The 15,099-nt window shown below is 38.2% G+C and overlaps 1 protein-coding gene and 1 non-coding gene across 5 annotated transcripts in view; one reads left to right on the forward strand and one right to left on the reverse strand.

Annotated features, from left to right (window-relative positions):
• The window catches only part of NUBPL (NUBP iron-sulfur cluster assembly factor, mitochondrial), a 227,801-nt gene that overhangs the window by 68,303 nt on the left and 144,399 nt on the right, over positions 1 to 15,099 (forward strand). The gene's annotated exons all lie outside the window — the stretch shown is intronic.
• Positions 10,396 to 10,502, reverse strand: LOC134374202 (U6 spliceosomal RNA). Its single transcript, XR_010023075.1, has one exon. It is a non-coding gene; the product is annotated as a U6 spliceosomal RNA (small nuclear RNA).

Below are 15,099 nucleotides of genomic sequence, written 5' to 3' on the forward strand. Positions count from 1 at the left end.
CATTCTTCTAAAGTAAGGATTTAATGTGATAAATATCCCCCTTAGTACTGCTTTTGCAGTATCCCATAGGTTTTGGTATGATGTGTCATTATTTTCATTAGTTCAAGAAATTTTTTGATTTCCTGTTTAATTTTTTCTTGGACCCATATGTCATTAAGTAGAATGTTATTTAATTTCCATGTGTTTGTATAGTTTCCAGTGTTTTGTTTGTTATTGATTTCTAATTTTAATCCATTGTGATCTGAAAAAATACATGGAATAATTCTACTGTTTTTGAATTTGTTGAGACTTGCTTTGTGACCTAATACATGGTCTATCCTGTAGAATATTTCATGAGCTGATGAGAAGAATGAATATTCTGAGGTTGTTGGATGGAATGTTCTGTAGATATCTGCCAAGCTCAATAAGTCTAAAGTGTTGTTTAGATCTTGTGTTTCTCTAATGATTTCTTTTCTAGATGATCTGTCCAATGTTGAGAGTTGGGTGTTCAGGTCCCCTGCTATTATGGTGTGAGTGTCTGTCTCATACTTTAGATCTAATAGTGTTTGCTTTATAAATCTGGCTGCCCTAAAACGGGGTGCATATATATTTATGATTGTTACATCTTCTTGATGGATAGATCCTTTTATCATTATATAGTGGCCTTTTTTTATCTCTTTTTATGGTTTTTGCTTTAAAGTCTATTTTATCTGATATAAGAATAGCTACTCCAGCTCGTTTTTCATTTCTACTTGCACAAATTATCTTTTTTCATCCTTTCTCTCTTAGTCTTTGTGTGTCTTTACAGGTCAAGTGAGTCTCTTGAAAACAACATATTGTTGGGCCCATCTTTTTAATCCAGTCAGTCTGTGTCTTTTGAATGGTGAATTTAATCCCTTTATATTTAGAGTTATTATTGAAAGGTGTTGATTTACTCCTAGCATTTTACTGATTTTTGTTTAGATGTCTTAAGTACCTTTTGTTTCTTTCTTTCTAATTTTCTGTTTGTCTTCTGTATTTGTTGGTTTCTTGGGGTGATAGATAAAGTATTCTTTTTCTCTTTTGTTAGCATTTTTGTTTTGCTAGTAGGTATTGTTCTTTCTTGAGTATTCATGGCAGTGATGGTTGTTTTTGTGGTATCAAACTCTCTTCCTTGAGAATTTCTTGTAGATCTGCTTGTGTGGTAGTGAACTCCCACAGTTTTTGTTTGTCTGAGAAATATACTATTTGTCCTTCATTTTGGAAGGATACCCTTGCTGGGTAAAGTATTCTTGGCTGGCAATTGTTGTGCTTTAGTATTTTGAATATATCATCCCATTCTTTTCTGGCTTTTAGGTTTTCTGATGAAAAGTCTGATGTTATTCTGATTGGGGCTCCCTTATAGGTGAGTTGCTGCTTCTGTCTTGCAGCTTTTAAGATTCTCTCTTTGTCTTTGAGTTTTGCCAGTTTGATTATCCCATGTCTTGGAGAGGACCTTTTTGGGTTGAATGTGTTTAGGGATCTTCGAGCTTCCTGAATCTGGAGATCTGTGACTTTCCTATACCTGGGAAGTTTTCTGCTATTATTTTATTGAATATGTTTTCAATGATATTTCCTTTTTCCTCCCCTTCTGGAATGCCCATGATTCAGCTATTTGAGCGCTTAAGGTTGTCTGTTGTCTCTCTTAGATTTCTTCAACATTTTTGATTTTTTTTCTTTTTTCTGGTCTGCCTGTTGTAATTCAAACAGCCTGTCTTCAAGGTCAGAAATTCTCTCTTCTGCTTGTTCAAGTCTGCTGGTTAAACTCTGTGTTGTGTTTTTTATTTCGTTGAATGAATCCTTCAGCTCCACAAGCTCAGCTGCATTCTTTTTCAAGGCATTGATTTCTTTTTACATTTCTTCTTTCAGATCCATTGTATTTTTTCTCATTTCACTGTGTTGTCTAGCTGAGTTTTCTTGTATCTCATTTAGTTTCCTTAGAATTTTTACTCTAAATTCCTTGTCTGTCATTTGAGAGAGTTCCTGTTTATAGGATCTGGCACTTGAGAGTTATTATTTTCCTTTGGTGGTGATGTACTTTCTTGATTGTTCATATTTCTGGTATCTTTCTTTTGGTGTTTTGTCATTGTGGCCAGGGGTATCACAGTCCACTTGTTTCACCCTGATCTGGCTTGGATCCTGAAGGAACTGTCACTTCTGGACAGCAGGAACTAACCTGGGCTGGGGGTCACACTGTGCCTGCCTGTTCTGGGACAGCTGGCTTGGGGTGTGGGGGCCCCAAGGCTCTTAAGTCTTACCTGGGAGTGGGGATCCGCCTGGGCTGGAGGTCCTATCCTGTCTGTCTTCTCCGGCCTGGCTGGCTTGGGGTTAGGGGGTCTGGAGCCTCTTAAGTCTCTCCCAGCAGCAGAGATCGGCCTGACCCAGAAGTCCCGCCCTGCCTGCTTTCTCCGGGACAGCAGGCTTGGGGCGTGTGGGCCCAGAAGCTCTAAAGTCTGTCTATGCAGTGAGGAGCAATGTGAACTGGGGTCCCACGGCGTGTGGCTCGCGCCTGCTCCAGCGCAGATCTTGGGTCCTCCGTCGCTGCTCCTCAATAGCTGCAAATTGGTTGCTCTGTGGGAGAGAGCGATACCAGGAACTGACTACTCCGCCATATTGACTCTTAACTAGATTTATAACTAAAGGTAATTGTTGAAGGGGATTTAATCTCTAATGAGTTGACTGAACATGAATAAAAGAATATGTGGAAGTAATTGCTTTTATTTTTATAGTAAAATTGTAAGTTATATACAATATAGTAAGATTTGTAAGGTTAACTTGAGGGCCTGTAAAAAAAGTTTAAAAATGTACAACTTTCATACCAGCCAGCTGCCAAAAACAAAAGCAACCATACAACTTTAATTAATTAAATGTTAAATACAAATAATTGCATGTAACCATTTTGCATAATAAAGTCTTGCCTAAGTTGCCATGTCAGAAAGTAAACACAGGAGACAGGACATCATGCAGTTGATACTGCCGAAGTTATTTTTTTAATTTTTACGTGTACGTTTTTATGTTGTCAGGGATGGGAAAATATTCTTTTTAATAGTTGCATAATGTCTTTCATTAGACTTTGACAAGCTTAGATCTTTTTATTTAGGAGATTCAAATTATAGATCCACTCTTTCAGAAATGATCATGTTGTCAAAAATATTAGTCATATATGCAGAAGAAGTTAAGACATGAATTAGTTGACATCAGTGTAAGTCCAAATAATTGCATATTTGTGTAAAGATAAAACCTACCTAAGTAAGCTTTTTTTGGGAATGGATTTCATTGAAAAATGCTATCTTCATACTTCATGTTCATTTTCTACTTCTTTGAAGGCCAGATATCATAAAAATTCCTGTTTTTTTGGTGGCTAGTACTGGGAAAAAATGCCTATGTTTAAAAACTGTTTTTTAAATATCAGTACTATTCTAGATCTTTGCATATTTGTTTAAAAAGGTAGATTATTTGTCAAATTTTAACTTAGGTTTTTGTTTGTTTTTAGCGTGAGTGACATTTTTTAGGAAGGGGCTATCTCAGGTATTGAGTAGTAGTATACATTTAAAATTTCCTTCTCTTGTAACCTATGGAATGGGAGAAGATAATTGCATTGCAAACCATACATCTGGTAAGGGGTTAATATCCAAAATATATAAGGAACCCAACTCAGTAGCACTAAAACAAATACCCTGATTGAAAAATGGGCAAATAACCTGAATAGACATTTCTCAAAAAAAGACAAACAAATGGCCAAGAGGTGTATGAAAAAATTCTCAACATCACTAATCATCAGGGAAATGCAAATCAAAACCACGATGAGATATCACTTCACACCTATGAGAGTGGCTATTATTATTTTATTTTATTTTATTGGCGGCTGGCCAGTATGGGGGTTTGAACCCTTGACCTTGGTGGTAGTCAGCAACACTTTTTAATTGAGTGAGCTAACTGGCCAGCCCGAGAAAGCCTATTATTAAAAAGACAAAAGATAAGTGGTAGCAAGGATTTAGAGAAAAGGGAACCTTTGTACACTGTTGGTAGGAATGTAAATTGTACAGCCATTATGGAAAACAGTGTGGAGTTTCCTCAGACTAAAAATAGGATTGCCATGTGATCTGGCAATCCTACTTCTGGGTATGTATCCAAAGGAAATGAAATCAGTATGTTGAAGAGACACCTACCCTCCTGTGTTTATTACAGCACTATTCACAAAAGCCAAGATATGGAATCAACCGAAGTGTCCATCGATGGATGAATGGATGAAGAACACAATGGAATACCACTCAGTCTTAAAAAAGAAGGAAATTCTGTCATATGTGACAACATAGATGAACCTGGAGGACATTATACTGAGTGAAATAAGCGAGGCACAGACAGACAAATACTGCAAGATCTTGCTTATATATGGAATCTGAACATGTTGAACTCATAGCAGTAGAGAGTAGAATGGTGGTTACCAGGGATTGGGGGGCCGGGGGATGGGGGGATGTTGGTCACAAGGTACAAAATTTCAGTGAGACAGGAGAGCTATTGTATCCCATGGTAACTATAGTTAATAATAATGTATCGGATACTTAAAAATTGCTAAGAGCATAGATTTTAAATATTCTCACCACAAAAAATAAGTATGTGAGAAGATGCATATGTTAATTAGCTTGATTAAATTATTCTACAGTGTATACAGATATCAAAACATCACTTTGTATACCATAAATATATACAATTTTTATTTGTTTATTAAAATAAAATATAAAAAGACAGAATTGTTTTTTCTTTAGATAAATGATGGCATTTTTTTCTCTTCAGTAATAATATTTCCAATATCTGTTCCCTGATTTTAAAGACATCAGTGTATAAGAACCAACGTTTATAGACCTGTTAAATTTGCAGGGTGCTTTTTTGAATTATGAAGTTTTCCTTTGAACCAAAGACCGTCGTGATTAGGGCAAGTCCTGTTCTTTCCTTTGTAGGACTAGTTTTGGTTCAGGTTTACATTTGTCTAGTGATTGTGTGGTTAGTATTTGTCTCTCCCATAGACTTTATATTTTATGAGGAAAGATACTGTGTGTTTTTCTTTGTCGTTGTATCCCTAGCACCAAACCATGTGCTTGGTATATAGTAGGCACTCAATAAATATGTCTCATGAGTGAATGAATGGAAAGAATTCTCTTATGTGGTAAGTGTTCATTGAGCCTTTAAGACAAAATTTCATTTTACGGAAATATGATTTATATGTAGTCTATTTTGGGGGTACAGCTATTACATAAGTTGTTAATTAGCTATTATCTCAAAGGGCAAAGAATAGAATCTTTACAGCAGTTACTATTCTAGAAATGCTTTCATGGTAGCCTTGTAACCAAATTCACAAAACTCCCCAACATTCCAAGGTTTAATTACCCTTCTTGACAGCCTCCAGTTTACTGTGGTATCACAGACACCAGTGACTCTCTGCTTCCTATTTCTTCTTTCCTCTGATTTCTAATTTGTATACTCTAATATACGTGGCATTCATATAAGCTTCCAAACCTCTAGTATAACTAAATGGGTAGTATAGTAAAGCTTTTATTGTCTATACAAAACATTTATGGGAAGGAATTTGCATCTGAATATTTGTAAATAAATGTATTATCTTTCATAATTTTTATTATAATTTATGTTTATTTACATTCTGCAGCTTTAACTTTTATTTATTACCTTTTATTATATCATTTTTTGTTATGTTAGATAATTTTTTTTGGTAGTCTTCTTAAAATAATTTTTTAACTAAAATCCTTACTCCTTCTGTTGCTTGCTGTTTAACTTTGGGCAGATAAGTTTAATTTTCTGATCTTCAACTACTGTATGTATGTCGTATGAAGAGTTCATATAGTATATGAAGACTTGTCCTAGGTCACAGCTAGTAAGTGGCTAATTTTATAAAATACATAATATTTTACTGCAGTAAAAATGCCTGATGATTAAATATAGGTGTGGAGGTTTTTAATTTATTTACTTTTTTTTAAATTTATTTTTTGTAATTGAAACATAATTGATTATACATGTTTGTGGGATATAGAGTTGAATATCAATACCTATGTACAATATGTGGTGATCAAATCAGGATAATTAGTATAGTCATCATTATAAAATGTAATCATTCTTTGTGTCCATTAACCAATCTCTTGCTAACCTATCCTCTCCTTCCCCCTTTCCCACCTGTAGTAACCACAGTTCTGTTTTCCCTTTCTGAAAGTTCAGCATATTATTGTGATTGTTCTTTCTTTTTTTTTCTTTCTTTCTTATTTATTTATTTTTTAGCTCCCACTTATGAATGAGGACATGCAATATTTCTCTTTCCGTGCCTGACTTATTTCACTTACGTAATTTTCTCCAAGCCCATTCATGTTGCTGTGAATGGCAGAATTTCATTCTTTTTTTTATGGCTGAGTAGTATTCCATTGTGTGTGGTATGACTTCCATCCTGTCGTCCATTGATGAATGATTAGGTTGGTTCCATGTTTGGGTATTGTAAATAGAACTGCAATGAACATGGACGTGCAGGTATCCCTTTGACATGATAATTTCCATTCCTTTGGTATATACCCAGAAATGGGATTGCTGGATTGATGGTAGTTCTGTCTGTAGCTGTTTGAGAAATATCCATACTGTTTTCTGTAATGGCTGTACAGATTTACAGTTCCACCAATAGTATAGCAGGGTCTTTCTCCACATCCTCACCAGCATTTGTTATTCTCTGTCTTTTTGATAATAGCCAATGATTTGCTTTTCCTTGATATTTAGTGTTGCTGAGCATTTTCATGTTATCTGTTGGCCATTTGTATGTCTTCCTTTGAGATATGTCTGTTAAGCTCCTTTGCCCATTTTTTAATTGTGTTACTTGTTTAATTCGGTCATTCATGCTGCCAGGAGTTCCCAACATCAGGTGCATGGCCACAGAGGCAGCCCCTGAGAAAGGCATGTGGGTTTTCCTACTCCTCTTCAATAGCTATGAATATTGTATGGATGTCCCACCAATGTAGGCAGGGTCACCAGCTATGGGCACCAGACTTGAATAAGCTGCTTTCTGGGACTGGAGGGTGCATGCTCTGACCCCCTTTGTCCTGAGGGTAGCACTCTCACTGCACTGGTCCTTCTGTTGCCAGGGCATAGGGCCAAAGCCAAATCAAGAATGTTAGGACTGATCCTCATCCCAAATTTGCCTCAGCTGTGTGGGACCCAGGGGATGGGGCAGCTCTGTGTACATCCCTCCCCAGGTCAGCGCAGCTCTGTGTGTCTGCAGCAGTTCCTGACAACGAGTGCACTGCCTCAAGGGCAGCACAGAATCCCCTGTGGGTTGAGTTGCTGGTCCACTCACCTTCCTGTGGTCAGAAACTCTGCTCTGGGTTGGGGGATGGGATGGTGGTGGTTGAGAATGTTTCCGTTCTCTTTGTGACTGTGCTGAGTTTCTGCACTCACCAGTGTCTCCTCTGCTTGCTCTACATGTTCCTGCTCACTCCTTTAGTTTTTCTTGGCCAAGTGTAGCTGCACGTTAGATATATTCTCTGTCTTTGTGGGAGAGAAGAGCAATGCCTCCTTCTAGTTGGCCATGATGCTCCTATTTATTTTTGACCTTTAGTTATTTACAAAATTGTTTAGACCATTATGTAGACATATGTTTATAAGCACCTGCTATAGCAAGCAAGCGGAATATAGTATTTAGGTGGTGAGGCAGTATAGAAGCATAAAAAGATAAATAATCATGCAGGATAACATTTGTTAAATTTTAGGTGCTAGAGGAGATTAAAGGGGGGGAGAATTATGGAGAGCTAGATTGGAGGCTGCCATGGAATAAGTGGATTTAGATAAGCAGAGAGGAGGCTAAGGATAGTCTTTCAGTTTGCCCGATTCTAAAAGGGAGATATTACTTGCCTCAGAGGAAATTGTAAAGATTCAGTGAAATAAATTATCTAAAGTGTCTAAAATATCTGCAGTGCTTTGTGACACATAATGTCACTGTTATTATTGTTATTCTTCTGGACTGCGTATAAGTGATTCTTTCTGTTATCTTTTAAAATTTCCCTTCCCAAATGCCTGGCTACTCCTTTACTTTGGAGATGACGCATAGTTTTCATCTTAAATACCAACTGGTTACCTGGAACATAATGTTGAAAAAATTCTGAGACCATACCTGTTTCAGCAGGCAACAATGCTGCGATCAGTTAATGATGCCAGGGCAAATATAAAATAGGCTGGAGGCAGGGAATTGTGGTGTATGGGATGCTGGAGTAATAGTACATAAACCAAGTATTTATCATCCTTGCCTTATTACTATTATCTCCTATTTGTTTGTAGCCCTCCTTTCACTTCTTCCTGTTAAACTCTACAATATAAAATGGCAAGGTTTTAAAAGTAGAATAACAAGTTTATATCTGTACTTCTAGTCATTCCACAGATTAGCCCCAGAGTAGACAAGAATCCGAATATCACCCCTGCTCCAAAATATCCCTTATGCATTCCTCCATTTATATTCTAGTGTACTAACAGTTTCTATTTAGAAAATACTTATATCCTGTTCAAAGCTTAAGGTCTCAATGTGATTTACTTCAGTCAGATTGATTTTCCTAAGAAAACCATCTATGTGAGAAAATGAGTGTTTTGATTGAGGAAGGGATAGGTTGGAAAAGAGGGGCAATTTTTTTATTGTGAAAGAGGTTGGATTGTAAGAAAGATATGCCTGAATGGCCTTCAGCTTTTAGATGGTAGCGTGCCTGGGATGGGATAGTAGGGTTCCAAGGTGGTACAAAAAGGGAAAGTATGCTGAAGACAAGTGAAATTTTAATATTAAGAGTGATAGAAGATGTAAAATTATGAAAAGATTTAAGAATTTTCCCTGTAGTCTTACTTTCTGCTCCCTTCTCTAGTTTTCTACATCTTCCTGTTTTCCTCTTCTAGACACAGTATTATATTTCAGTATTGTATTTTGCATCTATTCCGGCACTCAAATTTTGAGTTTTGACCCATTCTATTCTCCCATGTTTACCTTCTCTCTCTAAAATTTTCTTCTTTTCTTTTAGGTAAACAGGTAGGGTTTTATAAACCTGTCCTGGGTACCGTTATTGAAATTCTCCTGAGAGAATAATAATGGATGTGACTCCTCTTTGCATCTGACTTCTCATAAGAAAGGATGTTGGTTAGTAAATAGTGAGAAAGTGAATTTGTAAAATGTGTACTAGATGCCCTCTTTTACTTTCTGAACATTCTTGTATTATCTTCTCAGTAACATGGATAAAGACTTGTTTTTATAAAACTTTTAATCTTTTTATTTTACTTTATGTTTAAAAATTCTTTAAAATTCATGAAATGAAGTTGTATATTCTTGGTTGTACTCTGTCCTCATTTTAAAAAATGGATTTAATGCCTCTAGTTATATGGCTTCAAATTACAATGTTTTTTCAAACATATATTTCTGAACCTTGGTGTTCAAATATATTTGAAAATTTTCCTTTGTTCCTAGAGTCAGAGAACAGAGTAGAAGGAACAGAGCTTTCTCAGGCTTGTTGCTAATACCAAGTAAATGGTAATGTCTACTACTTAGTTGATTCACGAACAATGGATCCCTACAGAAAGAAGATCTAATTTTAGATCAGAATTATCCTTGGAACATTTAATGATGTCAACTTTAATAGAAAGATTTAAAGCAGCCTTTCTTATGCCTATTTCCTTTTTACCTCGTTATCTGGTTTGACATGGTCACAGTGTCATTCATTCTAGCTTTACAATTAACTTATAAGATAAAAGTAGTCCCTAAATGTGTTTGAAACCCACTGATAACATGCAGTTGATTAATTAAATTCACACCTGTTAGAAATGATAGAAATTTGTTGTAATAGATTGAGGAGGATGTGACAGAATGTCATTCGTTCTATCAATGGCATTATGGCAATTGAAATAGTTTGACTTACAGTTAAAATCTTTCGTGCTTCAGTGCATGAGCTATCGTGAAGTTATGAGGAGGTAGGAAATAATGATTTGTGTCATGACAATTTCTGCTAATGATGGCCACTTCAAAAGGTATTATTCACAGGCAGTGGATTCCAAAGTTTCTGTGTAAACTTTAAACCAGTATTATTTTGTAAGTTTTTCTATTTATGTGGAAAAATTTCTGTACATATTTTAAAAAAGTAAAATTCTAAGGCAAAGAAACTAATTTGTACCTGTAATCACGAGTTCTTGTTCAGAGACTTTCACCATCAATTAATAAATACGGCTTCAGACTATGCCAACATTTCAATTCTGGTAATTTTATTAGCCAATTAAAGTGGAAAGCTTTTAGGCAGTATTGATTTTGTTTACTAATACCTAGGGAAAGATAATAAAGAATGTGCCTGTGACTTTCTTTTTAATGTATATGCTATATATTTTTAGGAGTCCACTGTACATATTCCTTTTTAAATTTTGCCTATCATCCTTGTGCGGGGGCCATGTTAATCTTCTCTTTATCATTCCAATTTTAGTATATATACCGTTGAAGTGAGCACCTAATAAGTTTTGAAGAATCATGGTAATGTAATCTTACATTATGGAGCTTTCGGTGTACAGCTTGTCATTCACTAACTAACAAGTACACATTTTCTCTGGTTTGGGATTTAACATATTGATAAAGTAAGTTAAAGCTTATTTCTGTAGTGTTAGAGATTTTGGTTTTCAATTTTACGAAAAGATTTTTTGACTGTCACAGTTTGAATTTCCAATCTCAGTTTCAACTTCAAGTGATGTTTTGAACAGAGTTAAACTATTTAGATCACCTACTTTACTTCAGATGGGGGTGGGTGGGTAAGTGAATAGGTGATATCTATATTCTCCTATTTTATTTTGGTGTAATTTTTGCCATGTAGTGTTCAGAAATAGATAAGGTTGCCATTGCTACTGCAGGTTTTAGCTAATGTACCTATAATAAGAAAAAGAAATAAGAGGTATTAATAGTGGAAAGGGAAAGACAGAATTGTCATTAATTCCATTTAATGTGTTTGTCTACCTAGAAAATCCAAATAAAATAATCAGAAAACTATTTGAAAAATTGGAAGAGTTCTAAAAGATGTCTCGGGGACTATATGTGTGATACAACATTACTGTATAAAAATCAGCAGCTTTCCACTTTTATTTCTGGCAATGTGGGCAGCTGGGTATTTAGAGAAACCCTTCATGCAATGCATACCTTAAAATATTAGATGAAATATTTTTAAAAAATTACTTTTTCAGTGCATGGCTGAGGTAGTAGGAAATGAAGGGAGTTTCTCAGAACTTAGAAATAACTAGAAAGTATGAGCTCATTGGTATAGGTGTACACTGGAATTGATGTTTGCCTAGGTGTTACCTATAGATGTTTTGTGGCTTACAGCCTATATGTATAGGTGTATGTATGAATGAATGGAGACAAAGTTTGGTGCCTAAGGAGGGAGGAAGGTTCAATGGGGGAATCACCATATAAAAGACGGGACACCCAAAGGGTGACATCCTTAGTAAATGATTTATGAAAGAAATCTTTCCTGCTCTGGTAGTTACTGGGAATATATGCCATACTTGGCTTTGGCTCTGTGTGGAGTGGTAAAATATGGTAAATTTTAAGGGAGACTTTTTAAAACTACAAACTGTGTTCCAATAGAACTTTATTTACAAAAGCAGGTGTTGGGAGGCAGTAGTTTGCCAACTTTTGGTATGAATGAATGAATGAATGAATGAAATTGCTAAACACATGAGCAAACAAGCAATTGTGAGTGAGAACAGTTGAAAAACAACTACTACATCATACTCCTCAAAGAACATACATATTAGAATTTTCAAATATTGAATGTGAAAAAAATATATTTAAAGAGATGGAGCTGGAAATTGAAAATATGTTAAGGAATAAAATACGATCAGAATATATTCAGCAGGTTTGAAAAAGAACCTAATATAACTTCTAGAAATGAAGGTGTAATAATTAAAATTAGAAACTCAGAAGATAGAGGTTTTCAAGATGGCGGCGGCTGCAGCGGCTGGCGCGGAGTAGCTGAGGTGGAAAAGGTGGCCACTGGGCCTCAGGCAGCCGGGAAACTTGTGGACCTTCCTCTGGCCATCTCTTAAGGGAGGACTGCTGCTGCTGGCCGGTCGTGGGGGGTGACTGCCACTTTGCCCCCGGAAGGAGAGGCTGCCTCATTTACAGGCAACAGCTTCGAAGTGTGGAGCCGGAAAAGAACTGATTCTTGGCTGCAAAAGTGAGTCTTGAAACAGGGAACACGGCGCCAGGGCTGCTGTGGATGAAGCCAGGATCCCGGAGGCTGGGGCCGCACTGAAGGCGGCCAGCTGCCCTATTCAGGATTCGAGGTTTCAGGCCGGCATTAAAGAAGATTCCTGGGAGCGCCCGAGCGGCGCCGCGACTGAACAGCCCGAGGCGGCAGCGCCGAGAACACGGAAGGCAACAAACCAGAGACAGAGCGAGCGCCCGACCTGGCACAGCACTGTGAGTGATCCCTGGCACAGCTCTGTTCGGGGGGTGAATGCCCACGCGGCTCCCGCCTGCACCACCAGGCCACTCACTGCCACGGTGCTGCCTCCATTTTCCCAGGTGCGGGCAGCTCTGCCCTGCTCGGCCATCACTGAGCCCATTTGCTTGGCCTGGCGCGGGGCTTTCCGGACCCTGCGGGCCGACCTCCTCTCCCACTCCCTCCGCGGTTCTCTGGCAGGGCTGGGGGTGTGGGGCGTCCCGACCAGTTTTGGGAGGGCTAGGAAGTACGGGCGGGCCGACTGTCACTCCACCACACCCTGGACTCCGGCCCCGGTAAACTTCCTGTTACTGGGAGGCAGATACCATCTCTGCGACCACCAGTTTGGAAAAAAGCCTAACGAATTTCTGGTTGGGAATAGTGTGGTAGGAGAGTTCCCAGGTCCGCTTGAACCTGCCGGAGAGCAGGCTGCAGGCGGGCACTAGACTCGGTTTATACCGGGGGGATACAAAGGTGAACAAGACCCGAGAAAGATCTACACAGTGCTACAAAGGCACCCAGAGAGACCGGTCGTCTGTGCCTAGCAGAAACCTGGTAGACTTCCTGGGCGAGGCGGTGCTGAGCAGGGTCTTGAAAGCCCAGCTGATAGACGAGGGGTGCAGAAGACACGCCCCAGCCCAGCACAGTGTGCACAGAGGGGGGAGACGTGCGGCCAGGGAGGCGGAGACTCGACAGAAACCACACACCCGGTGGGGTCGCCACTGCACGATCTAACAGCCTGGGCCAGAGCACACGGAACGGGGAGAAGTCCTGTACAGAAAGTGAAAGCTCAACAGAGATCACACACCCTGTGGTACGTGATCCACCAGCCCAGCAGAGTACAAGCTGACCAGAAAGGTGGATCCCCGGAGAAGCCCAAGACCCGAGGCAACCACACACACAAGACACTAGAGGCCAACTGAGCAGTCACGGCGGGAGCCATACCAAATTGGCAACCACAGCAACATCCTAGTTAGTCATTAGTCTTAAACCGGTGGACTGTGAAACCCCCTGCCACAATGAATAAACACCAAAAAAAAGACACCAGAAATACAAAAAATCAAGAAAGTACACCACCAAAAGTTAATAAATCTCATACTCTAGATCCTATAGAACAAGAAGCCCTTGAAATAACTGACAAGGAATTTCGAGTGATAATTCTAAGGAAACTGAATGAGATACAAGAAAACTCAGCTAGACATCATGATGAAATGAGGAAAAGTATACAGGATCTGAAAGAGGAAATATACAAGGAAATCAATGTCCTGAAAAAAAATGTAGCAGAACTTGCTGAACTGAAGAAGTTATTCAGCGAAATAAAAAACACAACGGAGAGTTTAACCAGCAGGCTTGTCGAAGTTGAAGAGAGAACCTCTGAACTTGAAGATGGGCTGTTTGAAATAACACAAGCAGACAAAAAGAAAGAAAAAAGAATCAAGGACATGGAAGAAAATCTGAGAGAGATATCAGACAACCTCAAGCGCTCAAATATCCGAGTCATGGGTATTCCAGAAGGGGAGGAAAATGGAGATTCCATTGAAAACATATTCAACAAAATAGTGGCAGAAAACTTCCCAGGTATAGGAAAAATCACAGATCTTCAGATCCAGGAAGCTCAACGATCTCCAAACGTATTCAACCCAAAAAGGCCTTCACCAAGACATGTCATAGTCAAATTGGCAAAACTCAGAGACAAAGAGAGAATCTTAAAAGCTGCAAGAGAGAAGCGTCAAATCACCTATAAGGGAGCCCCAATCAGGTTAACATCAGACTTTTCATCACAAACCCTAAAAGCTAGAAAGGAATGGGATGATATTTTCAAAATACTAAAAGACAAAGATTGCCAACCAAGAATACTCTACCCTGCAAGGCTATCCTTCCGAAATGAGGGGCAAATAGTATATTTCTCAGACAAACAAAAACTGCGGGAGTTCACTACCACACGACCACCCTTACAAGAAATCCTCAAGGGAGTACTGGGTTTGGTTCCTGAAAAATAACTACCACTGCCAGAAAAACCTAAGAAAAATCTAAACCCGCTAGTACAATAAAAATGGCATTCATGAAGAGAAAACAAGCTAACAAAAACACTATCTACAACCTAAGGAACCAACAAACAAAGAAACCAAACAGTAAATCAGAAAGCAAGGAAAAAAAGACACCTAAGACAACTAAACAACCAATAAAATGCTAGGAATAAATCAACACCTTTCAATAACAACTCTTAATGTTAAAGGCTTAAATTCCCCAATTAAAAGACACAGACTGGCTGACTGGATCAAAAAACAGGACCCAACTATATGCTGCCTACAAGAGACCCACCTCACCCATAAAGATTCACACAGACTAAGAGTGAAAGGATGGAAAAAGATTTACCATGCAAACAGAAAAGAAAAACGAGCTGGAGTGGCTATTCTTATATCTGACAAAATAGACTTTAAACTAAAAACCATAAAAAGAGACAATGAGGGACACTACTTAATGATAAAAGGACTGATCCATCAAGAAGACATAACAATCATAAATATGTACGCACCCAATGTTGGAGCAGCCAGATTTATAAAACAAACTCTATTAGACCTAAAGAAGGAAATAGACACTAATACCATAATAG

The sequence above is a fragment of the Cynocephalus volans genome, chromosome 3 (genome assembly GCF_027409185.1).
Source record: "Cynocephalus volans isolate mCynVol1 chromosome 3, mCynVol1.pri, whole genome shotgun sequence".
Lineage (NCBI taxonomy): Eukaryota > Metazoa > Chordata > Mammalia > Dermoptera > Cynocephalidae > Cynocephalus > Cynocephalus volans.